Consider the following 12,473-nt stretch of genomic DNA (forward strand, 5'->3'; position numbering starts at 1 on the left):
CGGCCATGGGGGAGTCCCGCCCCTCAACCCCCATTTCCCCCGATGGCCCCTGTTTGTTTTGTTTTTTAGTTTTTTTTTTTGCCACAGAGCATGTACATTTTATGGAGGCAGAGATGGAGAGAGATAGAAGAAGTGAGAAATCACCACCCAGGACAGATGCCCATGTCACAATCCCTTCTCCTCCATTCTCCTGTAAGATTTTGGGCATGTCTGAAGATGTTCCAGGTGTGCTTTTCAAGCCACCAAGTTCAGGATTCGAACTGCAAAGTTGGACATGTTGAATCCTGTACCTTAACCACCACACCACCTGCTGGCCCCTGGTGCCCTTTTTTAATATGTTTTGGTCTGAATGTTAGTGACCCCTCAAAATTCATATGTTGAAACCTAGTACCCCGAGTGATAGTTTTGAGAGTAGAGGCCTTTTGAGAACAGAAGATGGTGTAATAATTATATTGCTGGACTCCCACTTAGTTGACTATGGTTTGAGCCCAGACCTGGTAGCTTGAAACTCACACTGGGCACATGTGCGTGTGTGCCCAAATTCTGGAGAGGAGAATGGAGGGAAAGGGACTGTGGCATGGTCATTCGTGGAAAGGGGTGATTCTGGCTGTCTCTCTCTCTTACAATAAGTGCACATGCTGTATGGGAAAAATCTCTCAAAAAAAAAAAAAAAAAAAAGGAAAGAAAGAAAGAAAGAAAGAAAAAAAGAGAGTTGAGGCCTTTTGGAATTTATTAGATCATGGGGTAGAGCCCTCATGAACAGGATTAGTGCCCTTAAGTAAGAGGTTGAAGGGAGCTGCCTCACTCTTACCTGTTGAGGACTTAGCAAAAAGGCACCATCTTTGAAGTGGAGAGTGAGCCTTTACCAGACACTAAATCTCATACTTTGATCTGGGACTTTCCAGCCTCCAGAACTGTGAACAATAAATTCCTGGCTCTTAGAAAGATTAATGCTCTTGAAAAAAATTTAGTACATTAGACTTTGGAGTGATGTGAGTGATATCATTTCAGCTCCTTTGGCTATTTCCCTGAGATGCTAAAATATTCTTTATTTTTTTTTTTAAGAGTTATTTAATTTGGAGGTTAGCAAGTCATGTAGAGGTTAAAGTGGTGGACTCCCACATGGTCGACCATGGTTTGAGACCCAGAGCTGGCGACTTGAAACTTACACCAAGTCTGTGTGCGTGTGTGCCCAAAATTCTGAAAGGAGAATGGAGAAGGGACTGTGGCATGCCACCCACCCCAGGAGGGATTCTCTGCTTTCTGTCTCTCTCTCTCTTTCTCTATCTCTCTGGTTAGTGCACATGCTCTATAGCAAAAATCTTTCTCAAAAAAAGAGAATTATTTAATTTTACTTATTATTATTATTTTGTAACTTGCTATAGGGCACATGTGCTCACCAGAGAGAGACAGAGGTGAGGGAAAAGTGAGAAAGCAAGCCTCCAGGTCCAAGACTCAAACCGTGGTCAACCACGTGGGAGTCTAGCACCCAAACCACCACACCACCTGCTGGCTCCAATACGGAAAGATGCTTAAAGAGATACCAGGTATTAGCCAATGGCTTGTCAAAGATACTTCATATTAAAGGTAGAACTCCCTAAGAAGAAAGAAATGGGTTTTCTTACAATTCGTAGTTTCTTTATGACTGAAGCAGACAGATCTGACTGGTGGGAGATGTGAATTCAGAGGCAGAGGTAGCAGATATGGAACCTGGGCATGTCCATTGTTGTTGCCTATCCAGAACTGCCATACCCACAGGCAGAGAAAGCACGAGATCACAGGCCTGGGAAGGTCTCAGTCTGGAGAAGAGGTTTAACCCATTTTTCCTAAAGAAGGAACTTGGGGTTTAGAGTTTGATTTCTTGTGTGATTTCTCACTCAGCACCATAGACTTTTAGGCCAATATTTATCTCACTGAATCTAATCTTCAAGAAACAACGTCTCTGAAAGGCTAGCACACTGGTTAAATTCACGCTAAGGTGTAGATGACAGACTACCCAGACTTTTCCTTGGAACGAGTTCTGACCCTAAGAAGGGTATTGAGCTTTGAAGAACAGGAGTAAAAGAAATACCAGGAATTCTATTAAGGCAGTTTCTACACGTGTAGCCTTGGGCTGATCATTCCTAAGCTTGGGTGCACAGGCCCGATGCCCAGTGCCCTTTAAACATATACTTCTACGAGAAGAGAACCGTCACATGGGATGCTTGCAGGTGGCATATCTTTCTCATGTTCTTTAAAATATGGGCTCTCAGGTGCATGTGTGTGCTTGCTCAAAGTCTTGAGAAGAAAATGGAGGAGAAGGGATTGTGGCATGGCCATCCTTTCTGGGGGGTGATTTCTCGCTTTCTGTCTCTCTCTGTCACTCTGGAGAGTGCATGTGCCCTATAGCAAAATTCTCTCTTAAAAAACAATCAGGGATCTATTTTCCATGACTTTCCTTTCCTGAGAACTTGCAGACCTCTTGATGTCACACACCAATCCCATTTGAAAGAGACAATTTTGGACAGGGTCAGAGTGTCTAGCTATGATCCTTCAGCCTGCTGACCCATGAAGGTATGTGTTCCCTCCATTAAAGGCCAACTTCCCTAGCTCATTGCTATTTTTCTTTCAACCAAAAGCAAAAGCAAAACCTTGGGAAGCGTCCTTAAAGCAACGACAACAACAGCAACAATGAAAGCCCATTGGGTTTGTTTCTCAAGGAGCGGTTCCATTGCAGGGTTTCTTCAAGTCACACATGTCATGTTCATTTCTTTTCTAAAAGATTCCTGACTTAATGTCTCCCTTAGGACCTTATAAAGATGATCTCATCCCTTGAAATTGGCAGGGAAAAAGCATTCTGATTTCATTCCAGCACAAGAACAGAAAGGTGGTTGTTAAGCGAATTGTCCAGTCAATAATCAGACAGACTTAGTTCCCTCTTCCCCCAAAAGATTCTAGCCACACTATGGGTATACTTTCTGCATGCAGGGCTTACCCTAGATCCCACAGGCATCTGATTTTGGCTTCTATTGGAGATTTTAAGGCCTGGTTGGTTTCTGTGGAGGAAAAGGAGACTTGGGGGAGCAGACTTATGTGGACCTCCTACTACCAACACACAGAAAGGCGGGATGAAAGGAAACAAAATTAGTCCAGTTGCTGGAACTAAGGAGGGAATGGAAAAACAGCCGGAAGTGGTGAGCAGCCCCAAAGCAAGCCTGGGGTGTGGGTGTGTCTGTCTGTGGTGTTATTAGGCTGGTCTAAGTCCCTCTCAGAAATAAGAATGAAGGATTTGGATCTAGTGGCCAGAGCCAAACAGGAGCCTAAGCGAGAAAAGAAAACGCCGGGCAATTGTAGGACTAACTCTTGGTGAAAGAGGACTAGAAAAAAAAAAAAAAACACTCATTGAAGCAGGAGGATGCCAAGCTACTACCAACACACAGAAAGGCGGGATGAAAGGAAACAAAATTAGTCCAGTTGCTGGAACTAAGGAGGGAATGGAAAAACAGCCGGAAGTGGTGAGCAGCCCCAAAGCAAGCCTGGGGTGTGGGTGTGTCTGTCTGTGGTGTTATTAGGCTGGTCTAAGTCCCTCTCAGAAATAAGAATGAAGGATTTGGATCTAGTGGCCAGAGCCAAACAGGAGCCTAAGCGAGAAAAGAAAACGCCGGGCAATTGTAGGACTAACTCTTGGTGAAAGAGGACTAGAAAAAAAAAAAAAAAACACTCATTGAAGCAGGAGGATGCCAAGGAAGTTTGCCTCTGTCTGGATTCTGGATGAAAATATAAAAGCCTTTTGTGAGAAAGCCTAAGCTTATGCTCTGAGAGGTTTTGAGACTGAATCTATCCTGTTTGTGAGCTGTGACTATGCTAAATTAAAAAATGCACATAAAGAGTGATCCTGGTATGTTACGGCTAGGACACCCGCAGTCACAGATGGAAAATCACTCTGGTCATAAGGGATTTTCACTAAAAAAATCAAGCTGAGATGAGACTTTGGTAAGAAATTACAAAACACCTGGGAAAAGAAAGATTTATTATGCACAAGAATTTGCAGACACCAACAGGAGGGTCAGCAACCCCAAACTTGAGACCATAGAAAAACAATCTGAAAGAAGTCATAAAAGGCAGAGATGTTTAAAAGATTAGAGTGATAATAAGAAAAAAATAGAAGCTATGATGAAAAACTAACACATTATAAAAACGAAGGAGAGTAACATTGACAATAAAACACGTTGGTGTTCATGTTCAGATTGTAGAAGTAAGATTAAAACTAAGGAAAACTGACCAGCAGATGGCATAATGGTTATGTCCCTGGACTCCCATGTAGTTGACCGCAGTTCCAGTCCTGGACTGGGTGACTTACAACTCATGCCAGGTGTGTTTGCGTGTGCACCCAAAGTCCTAAGAGGAGAATAGAGGAGGATTGTGGTGTGATCATCCTCCCAGGGGTGATTTCTCACCTTCTGTCCCTCTCTGTCTCTCCAGAGAGTGCAAGTGCCCTAGAGCAAAAAGCTCATTTAGAAAAGAAAAGAAAAGAAAAAGAAAAAACCTAAGGAAAATAGGTTGCCATCAACTCCCCCTTGCCCCCCCCCAAAAAAAAACAAAAAACAAAAACAAAAACAAAAAACCCTCAAAAAACCTGAATAAGTGTGAGAGTTTTTTTTGGGTGGTTGTTGCCACCCTAACAGCCTGGCAATACTCCCGCCTCATAAAACACCCCTCAAAACAAAAAACTCCAAGGGTTAGACCTTGGAAAAAGAAAACAAGATGTTCACATTTTCTCCTCGCCTATTTCAACCCAGGGAACTTAGCATGGTTTATATGCTCTTATAAAACACGCCAGCTGTATTAGGATCATCACGAGGGAAGGACAGTGCAGATACCCACTTTGACTGCTTAGGGTACCAAAATAGTCTTCCTTTCATAGTGACATGATAATGGGATAAATTGGTAATATTGAGCCAGTGGGGTTCCTGGATTAGCAACCCCACAAAAATCAGGAGGTAGGAAATAATAAATGGAGAATCTGAATGGAGTGATGAGATGGAAAAACGCACAGGTGCGTACATTCCAGCATACCTACTGGAGAATCGGAGTATTGAACACGCCTGGTAATGTCACCATCAATGGAAAAAAGTGTCACCTTTGCCGCCTTCTCTCAGGTATTAGGAAGATAGTCTGCTCTCTTGTTAATAACCGTGAAGTGCGTTGGGATTGTGGTGGTTGTAGAAAAAAAGAAGAAAAAGGTTGGGAAGGAAAAAAGAAAACTGTCATTTGAGATGATGTAATAGCCAACATAGAACATCTATGAGAATTTACAGACACAATATTAGAAACAAAAAAGAGAATTTAGCAAGGTAGCTAGAAATAAGATTTATATACAAAATAATCAGTAACAAAATTTAGAAAAATTAATTAAGATGGTAAGAATAGCAACAAAAACTATAAACTTCAAGAAGTAAATATAAATACAGGGACCAGCAGTTAGCGTAATGGCTATGTCGCTGGACTCCCACGTAGTCGACCGCGGTTCGCGTCCTGGACCTGGTGGCTTAAGCTCACACTGGGCACGTGTGTGTGTGTGCCCAGGATCCCAAGAGGAGAATGGAGGAGAAGGGATTGAGGCATGGCCATCCCCCCGGGGGGATGATTTCTCGCTTTCTGTCTCTCTGTCTCTCTCTGTCTGTCTGGCGAGCGCACACGTCTTATAGTGAAAAAACCTCTCCAAAAAAAAAAAAAAAGAAGTAAATATAAATACAAAACCTTTATTGGAAGAAATAAGAATAATTTTTTTTTTTGAGAGATTTTCCGCTATAGGGCGTGTGTGCTCGCCAGACAGAGAGAAACATAGAGACAGAAAGTGAGAAATCACCCCCCAGGGGGGATGGTCACACCGCAATCCCTTCTCCTCCATTCTCCTCTAGGGATCTTGGGCACGTACGCACACATGCCCGGCGTGAGTTTTAAGCCACCGGTCCGGGACGCGAACCGTGGTCGACTACGTGGGAGTCCAGCGACATAGCCATTACGCCAACTGCTGGTTCCCATCAGAATAATTTGTTGAAAGACAGAAAACAAGGCAGAAAGCAAGACCTAAGAAGTTGGAGACAAAATACCATATTCATAGATAGAAAGACTTAATATAAGTATCTCTTCTTTTGTTGTTGGTCTAAAAGGTGATTCAATTTTTTTTAGGTTTTTGCCATAAGGTGTGTGCACTCACTGGAGAAACAGTGAGATTAAATATGAGAAATTACCCCCCAGGAGAGAGGGCCACACTGCAATCCCTTCTTCATTCTCCTCTTGGGATTTTGGGCACGCACGGATACCGTGATTTTCAAGCCGCCAAGTTTGGGACGTGAACTGTGGTCGGCCATATGAGGGTCCAAAGCCATGCCACCTGCTTGCCTCCAAAGTAAATTCAATTCTAATAAAAACTTCCAAGGTCATATATAAAAGAAAACAGAAAATATCAAAAACACTTAAATAATCATAATAATGATGTTGAAGATGAGAGAGCCTCCATGTCAGATTTGAAAACTTTAGGAACCAGCAAATGGTGTAATGTTTACATCACTGGACTCCCCCATAGGCAACCATGGTTTGAGTCCCAGACGTGGTAGCTTAAAACTCACACTGGGTGCATGTGTGTGCATGCCCAAAATCCGGAGAGGAGAATGGAGGAGAAGGGATTGTGGCATGGCCAACCCCCCCTGGGCGGTTTTTTCTGTTTTTTTTTTTTTTTTTTTTTTTTTTTCTCTCTTTCTCCAGCAAGCACACAGGCCTATAGCAAAAGGTTCCCTAAAAATAAAAAAAAAATAAAATAAAAAAAGATTTAAAAAATTATACAAATCAATAACAGTTTAAAAAGTGTTATATTGGCATAGAGATAGAAAAAAATCTGCTAAGGAATAGAGTGTAAGGTGTAGCCAATAAAGAGTCAGTAAGAAGAATATATCAAAATTCTTTAAAATTAATCAAGATACTTAAGCCAGCAGGTGGCCTGGAGGTTAAAATGATTGTATCCCATATAGCTGACTTTGTGGCTCAAGTCTTGGGCCTGGGGCTTGAAAATCACACCAGGTGTGTGTGCACACTTGCCCAAAATCCAGAGCTAGGACTGGAGGAGAAGGGATTGCAGCATGGATATCCCCGCAGGGGGCGATTTCTCACTTTCTCTCTCTCCATCATGTGCAAGTGCCTTGTAGCATAACTGAAATAAAAAAAAATAATAAGGATACAAACATACAATCAATAATTCAGAGAAATTAATTGGGTGATGGCCACGTGAAAAGCTCACTTTGTTAGCGATAAGGAGAATGTGAAATAAAAAAAGAAGCCATTTCATACTCTCAGGCTGACCAAAAAAAAATCAAACTATAGCACTAAGTAGTGATTAGGATAGGAGAAATTGGAACTGTTTCCCCACCCCCTAAGTTTTTTACCGTAGGGTACATGTGCTCACCAGAGAGTCAGAGAGAGATAATCAGAGGAAAAATGAGAAATCACCACTCAAGGAAGACGGCCTTGCTGCAATCCCTTCTCCATTCTCCTCTTGGGTTTTGGCATGCACACACATGTGCCAGGTGTCATTTTTAAGCCTCCAAGTCTGGGATTCAAATCGCAGTCAGCCATATGGAAATCCAGCACCCTGACCACCATGCCATGCCATCTGCTAGTCCCAGATAGAAACTTTCTACAGTGCTGGTGGCAAAGTAAATCGATACACTCATTTCTAGGAAAATTTCATAGTGAAGTTGAAGAGATGAAAGCTTTGATGTAAGTAATTTCACCTCCAGGAGTGTACCCTGGAGAAACTGCTGTATTTATACTCAAACAACTTCATCGTAGGCCATCATGAAATAGTGAGAGTATGAAATCAATCCAGTTAACCAGAAATAGGAGAATAAATAACATACATAACATTAAAAAATGGATGAACTAGGTCTCCTTGGGTCAAAATGGGTAACTCTCAAAACATTAGGGGTGGGAAAAATAAACTGTGCAAGGATATTATAATGGATACAAACTTTTTTCTTTCAAATCATGACACAGCTGCGAGTTGGGGGATGAATGTGTGATGTGTAAGGCGCCAGCATCACAAAATAAAATGAGACTAGAAAGGAGGTTTCGGAATGTGCTGCAAAAAGTTGAAAGTAACTACCTCATGAAAGTTTGGTGCTGACGTTCAGTATTTCATGAAAGTTTTGTTTCAGAGCACACACGTACTCACACAGAAGTATATACGTATACAAGTATAGACATACATGCACGTGTGTGAGGACATGTTCATGGAGTCAGGATGTAAAAGGCAGCTTTTAGACTGAGTGTGGTAGAAAAGTTTGAAAGTCATTCTATTACATGAAAAATACAAAACAGCATTTACTTGACAGTGCCCTGAGCCTGAACAACAGAGCAGACAAGTCTGGGAAGGATTTGATAAAAGTTTACTATCAGAGGGTAACTTACGGGTGGGAGTAGGGGATCAGCAAAGGTTGAGTCTCATGTGTGCAGACTCCGCCCCTCCTCTCAACACCAGCTGGAACTTTTTAAAAAAACACTAACTAGGGAGGAGGTGGTGACTGCTGGAGGTTGGAGATCCAGGACTGTTAGGCTTTCTCCTATTAAGGCCATGGCTGGAGCTGTTACCTCAGCTGACTGTATGTTTGTATCCTTATTATTATTATTATTGTTATTTTAGTTTTGCTACAGGGCACCTGCACTTGACACAGAGAGAGAGAGAAAACTAGAAGGTCTGAATGTCTGCCCAGGTAAGAATTTAACCCTTACACTGAGTAAAGTCCAGGAAACTCCTGCTCAGCGCTAGTGTGGAATGACTTCGGAACACTGGAAGAGGGGAGGGCCATAAGGATGGTTTGGTCCAGTCACTAATGGTCTATGTTTATAGATCCAAAAGGGTGCAAGGGAAGGAAAGTCTCAGTATTAGAATAATGGTTCCTTCTGGAGTGGGAGGGATGAGGAAGAGGGGTTTGTTTTTTTTTTTTTTTTTTTTTTTTTTTTTTTTTTCTCTCTTTCTCCAGCAAGCACACAGGCCTATAGCAAAAGGTTCCCTAAAAATAAAAAAAAAATAAAATAAAAAAAGATTTAAAAAATTATACAAATCAATAACAGTTTAAAAAGTGTTATATTGGCATAGAGATAGAAAAAAATCTGCTAAGGAATAGAGTGTAAGGTGTAGCCAATAAAGAGTCAGTAAGAAGAATATATCAAAATTCTTTAAAATTAATCAAGATACTTAAGCCAGCAGGTGGCCTGGAGGTTAAAATGATTGTATCCCATATAGCTGACTTTGTGGCTCAAGTCTTGGGCCTGGGGCTTGAAAATCACACCAGGTGTGTGTGCACACTTGCCCAAAATCCAGAGCTAGGACTGGAGGAGAAGGGATTGCAGCATGGATATCCCCGCAGGGGGCGATTTCTCACTTTCTCTCTCTCCATCATGTGCAAGTGCCTTGTAGCATAACTGAAATAAAAAAAAATAATAAGGATACAAACATACAATCAATAATTCAGAGAAATTAATTGGGTGATGGCCACGTGAAAAGCTCACTTTGTTAGCGATAAGGAGAATGTGAAATAAAAAAAGAAGCCATTTCATACTCTCAGGCTGACCAAAAAAAAATCAAACTATAGCACTAAGTAGTGATTAGGATAGGAGAAATTGGAACTGTTTCCCCACCCCCTAAGTTTTTTACCGTAGGGTACATGTGCTCACCAGAGAGTCAGAGAGAGATAATCAGAGGAAAAATGAGAAATCACCACTCAAGGAAGACGGCCTTGCTGCAATCCCTTCTCCATTCTCCTCTTGGGTTTTGGCATGCACACACATGTGCCAGGTGTCATTTTTAAGCCTCCAAGTCTGGGATTCAAATCGCAGTCAGCCATATGGAAATCCAGCACCCTGACCACCATGCCATGCCATCTGCTAGTCCCAGATAGAAACTTTCTACAGTGCTGGTGGCAAAGTAAATCGATACACTCATTTCTAGGAAAATTTCATAGTGAAGTTGAAGAGATGAAAGCTTTGATGTAAGTAATTTCACCTCCAGGAGTGTACCCTGGAGAAACTGCTGTATTTATACTCAAACAACTTCATCGTAGGCCATCATGAAATAGTGAGAGTATGAAATCAATCCAGTTAACCAGAAATAGGAGAATAAATAACATACATAACATTAAAAAATGGATGAACTAGGTCTCCTTGGGTCAAAATGGGTAACTCTCAAAACATTAGGGGTGGGAAAAATAAACTGTGCAAGGATATTATAATGGATACAAACTTTTTTCTTTCAAATCATGACACAGCTGCGAGTTGGGGGATGAATGTGTGATGTGTAAGGCGCCAGCATCACAAAATAAAATGAGACTAGAAAGGAGGTTTCGGAATGTGCTGCAAAAAGTTGAAAGTAACTACCTCATGAAAGTTTGGTGCTGACGTTCAGTATTTCATGAAAGTTTTGTTTCAGAGCACACACGTACTCACACAGAAGTATATACGTATACAAGTATAGACATACATGCACGTGTGTGAGGACATGTTCATGGAGTCAGGATGTAAAAGGCAGCTTTTAGACTGAGTGTGGTAGAAAAGTTTGAAAGTCATTCTATTACATGAAAAATACAAAACAGCATTTACTTGACAGTGCCCTGAGCCTGAACAACAGAGCAGACAAGTCTGGGAAGGATTTGATAAAAGTTTACTATCAGAGGGTAACTTACGGGTGGGAGTAGGGGATCAGCAAAGGTTGAGTCTCATGTGTGCAGACTCCGCCCCTCCTCTCAACACCAGCTGGAACTTTTTAAAAAAACACTAACTAGGGAGGAGGTGGTGACTGCTGGAGGTTGGAGATCCAGGACTGTTAGGCTTTCTCCTATTAAGGCCATGGCTGGAGCTGTTACCTCAGCTGACTGTATGTTTGTATCCTTATTATTATTATTATTGTTATTTTAGTTTTGCTACAGGGCACCTGCACTTGACACAGAGAGAGAGAGAAAACTAGAAGGTCTGAATGTCTGCCCAGGTAAGAATTTAACCCTTACACTGAGTAAAGTCCAGGAAACTCCTGCTCAGCGCTAGTGTGGAATGACTTCGGAACACTGGAAGAGGGGAGGGCCATAAGGATGGTTTGGTCCAGTCACTAATGGTCTATGTTTATAGATCCAAAAGGGTGCAAGGGAAGGAAAGTCTCAGTATTAGAATAATGGTTCCTTCTGGAGTGGGAGGGATGAGGAAGAGATGGTGTCAGGGTATGCCATCCATGTTGACATATTACCAAAAACAGACAAAAATGCAAATGATATTTACATCTGCTAAGTCAAAGGTGTCCACGGGTGTTCATTATAGTATTGGGTCATCGGAAAAGTCATGACGTATTTTTCTATGCCAAATGCGTCATGACTTTTCCGATGACCCAATATAATCCGTACTTTTCTATATGCTCAAAATACTTCATAATTTAAAAATTAGGCCAACAAGGGCTGGGAGGTGGTGCAGTGGTAAAACACGACCGCGCTGGAGTCTAACTCACACAGGAAGGTCCCAGGTTTGAGTCTGGAGACCTCCCTGAGTTCACTGGGCACAGGGTGCCCAAAATGCAGGGCTGGCTGAGCTGAAGGTGGATCACGGCATCCAGCCCGTGTTGAAGCTGCCTCTGTCTCCCTCTTGTTCATGGAAGGAATAAGTAAAAAACTTAAAAATTAAACAAAACTTAACCAACAATAAAAGATAGGGTGAGTTGGCCTTGTGATCTAGAGGTGAAGGGAGCCGGATCCCACACAGCTGACCACAGTTTGAATTTCAGCTCCAGAGGTTTGAAAACATGTCAGGCTCATGTGCCTGCATGGGTTCTCAAAATCACGACAGGATGGAGAAACGGAGAAGAAGGGATTGCGGCACGACTCTCTCTCTCCTTCTTTCTCTGCCTGCCTCTCTGTCTTCCTTTGGTGAGAGTACATGCCCTCTGGCAATTAAAACAAAACAAAACAAAACAAAGCAAAACAAAGCATATGGGTACATAGTTGGGGAAGACACAGGGACTCAGAAGGCTCCACGCAGCTTGCAGCTCAGGAGCAAGCGCTGTTCATTTCTCTGTGGCCAAGTGTCCCAGCAGGCTCTGGGTAGTGGTTACAAACGCCACAAACCAGTGTGGCCTTACTGCTGTTTCACTCCTGCCTGCTGCTGCTGCTGATCTTCCTCTTCTCCAATTCAGTCAGTACACGTGCCACCTGAGGGCAGCAAAGGGCCTTAAAGTTTCCACCCATCTCTTCAGTTCCGGGCACCTGGCATGACCATCAGCCCTGATACAGCGAAAAATTGCTGCCTGCAGTTTATATTGCCCTGCTTCCAGAGGCTCCTTTTGCCTCTGCCCTAAAATTCTCATTAGAAAAGTTTTCATTATTTTTTATTATGAAAAAAGTCAGACTTACTAAAAGTTTATATTTTATATATATATATATATATATATATATATATATATA

Source organism: Tupaia chinensis, unplaced genomic scaffold (genome assembly GCF_000334495.1).
Source record: "Tupaia chinensis unplaced genomic scaffold, TupChi_1.0 Scaffold000316_1, whole genome shotgun sequence".
NCBI lineage: Eukaryota > Metazoa > Chordata > Mammalia > Scandentia > Tupaiidae > Tupaia > Tupaia belangeri.